Source organism: Humulus lupulus, unplaced genomic scaffold (assembly GCF_963169125.1).
Source record: "Humulus lupulus unplaced genomic scaffold, drHumLupu1.1 SCAFFOLD_976, whole genome shotgun sequence".
In the NCBI taxonomy this organism is placed as follows: domain Eukaryota; kingdom Viridiplantae; phylum Streptophyta; class Magnoliopsida; order Rosales; family Cannabaceae; genus Humulus; species Humulus lupulus.
Window position 1 is genome coordinate 1 of NW_026908776.1, and position 2,500 is coordinate 2,500.

Genomic DNA, 2,500 nt, shown 5'->3' on the forward strand with positions numbered 1-2,500 from the left:
AGGCGGCGCTGGTGCTTGCACGATGAGCCACACGCCAAGTGGGTGGTTGGTGGCTGGATGTTAGGCGGAGGTTTGCTTTTGTGATCTCAAGTGAGGTTAGCATGTCCCTTTTGGCCTTGCTTTTGTGATCTCAAGTGAGGTTATCATGTCCCTTGTGGCCTTGCTCTTGTGACCTCAAGTGAGGTTAACATGTCCCTTTTGGCCTTGCTTCTGTGATCTCAAGTGAGGTTAACATGTCCCTTGTGGCCTTGCTCTTGTGACCTCAAGTGAGGTTAACACGTCCCTTCTAGCCTTGCTCTTGTGACCTCAAGTGAGGTTAACACGTCCCCTTTGGCCTTGCTTTTGTGACCTCAAGTGAGGTTAACACGCCCCTTTTGGCATTCTTTTTGTGACCTCAAGTGAGGTTAACACGTCCCCCCACTGGCATTCAATTAGTGATTTCAAGTGAGGTTAACCTTTCGCCTTGTTGGATTGTGGGTCATGTAAATTTTGTGTGTTTTCAAGTGAGGTTAACATGTTGTCCCTTTTGGCGTTGTTGGATAGTGGGCGGGTCATGTAAATTTTTTGTGTGCTTGAAGTGAGGTTAACATGATCCTTATAGCCTTGTTGTTAGGTGAGTCACGTAAATCTCAAGCGACTTTATTCCTTCATCCTTTTGCTTTCCAATCATTCACTCTCTCTATCCCCATCTCTCACACCCTACTGTTATTAATCAAATCTACGCCGTAAAATAGGAGTGGTTTTTAGTGTCCAGGTATTTTTTGCCTCGTTCAAGATTGACTCATTTGATATCTTCACTTTATAACAAAAAGTTACAAAACCTCATTTCTTTATCTGTTCAAGATTGCTTCATTTTATAACGTTAAATGACAATACCACGTTTCTTATTCTGTGGAAGATTGTTTCATTTCACTTTATAACATATTCGTTATTCATTTTATAAAGATTTACTTGGGACGGTTTTTATTGTTGAATATTCTTTTGTCTCGTTCAAGATTGGTTCATTTGATGTATTCATTTCAAAACTACAAATTACAATAACACATTTCTTTTGAATCATTCTACAACATATTGTTCACCATGTGCATGCACTTGGTGGTTGGCATGAGAAATAACAATGTGGATGCACAACGTGTGGTGCTCATGTGTGATGCCATTGATATTTCTCAATGTTCGTGCCGGAGGCTAGGTGCACACCATCCGCACGCACGTGGGGTGCTCATGTGTGCACTTGTGGGCGGATTGAGTTTCACAATGTGGACCCGGGGTGCTCATGTGTGCACTTGGTGGATGGCATGTGTGCACCAATCACCATGTGCGTGCACTTGGCGGATGGCATGTGCACGAACGATGCATGCACCGCATGGGGGGTGCTTATGTGTGCACTTGTGGGTGGATTCAGTTTCACAATGTGGATCCGGGGTGCTCATGTGTGCACTGGGCGGATGGCATGTGTGCACCAATCATCATGTGCATGCACTGGGCGGATGGCATGTGTGCACCAATCAACATGTGCATGTGCATGAACGATGCATGCACCACATGGGGGGTGCTCATGTGTGCACTTGTGGGTGTGTTGAGTTTCACAATGTGGATCCGGGGTGCTCATGTGTGCACTTGGTGGATGGCATGTGTGCACCAATCAACATGTCCATGTGCATGCACCATGCATGCACCACGTGGGCACACCTCTTGGTAGCCGGTGCCCAATTTTTTTTTTTCATTTTTTTTCTCCCCAAAACACCCACACCTGCTCCCAAAAATTATAATATATACTTCCCAACCATCCATTGCCATTGGAATTGTGTTTTTGCCCGATTTTCTATTTTTTCAACATTTTAATATTTTAATTATTTAAAAAAATTGTAAAAAAATAATTATTTTTATTTTTTTGTGTTTTAAATTCGTAGACCCCTTCTTTACATTAAAACAACCATGCACACAAAATTTCGTTCAATTTGGACTCATATTCTTCAATTTATGCTCAAATATGTCTCCCAAGTCCATGTGCATGCACCATGCATGCACCACGTGGGCACACCTCTTGGTAGCCGGTGCCCAATTTTTTTTTTCCATTTTTTTTCTCCCAAAAACACCCACACATGCTCCCAAAAATTGTAATATATACTTCCCAACCATCCATTGCCACTGGAATTGTGTTTTTGCCCGATTTTCTATTTTTTCAATATTTTAATATTTTAATTATTTAAAAAAATTGTAAAAAAATAATTATTTTTATTTTTTGTGTTTTAAATTCGTAGACCCCTTCTTTACATTAAAACAACCATGCACACAAAATTTCGTTCAATTTGAACTCATATTCTTCAATTTATGCTCAAATATGTCTCCCAAGTCCATGTGCATGCACCATGCATGCACCACGTGGGCACACCTCTTGGTAGCCGGTGCCCAATTTTTTTTTTCCCATTTTTTTTCTCCCAAAAACACCCACACATGCTCCCAAAAATTATAATATATACTTCCCAACCATCCATTTCCA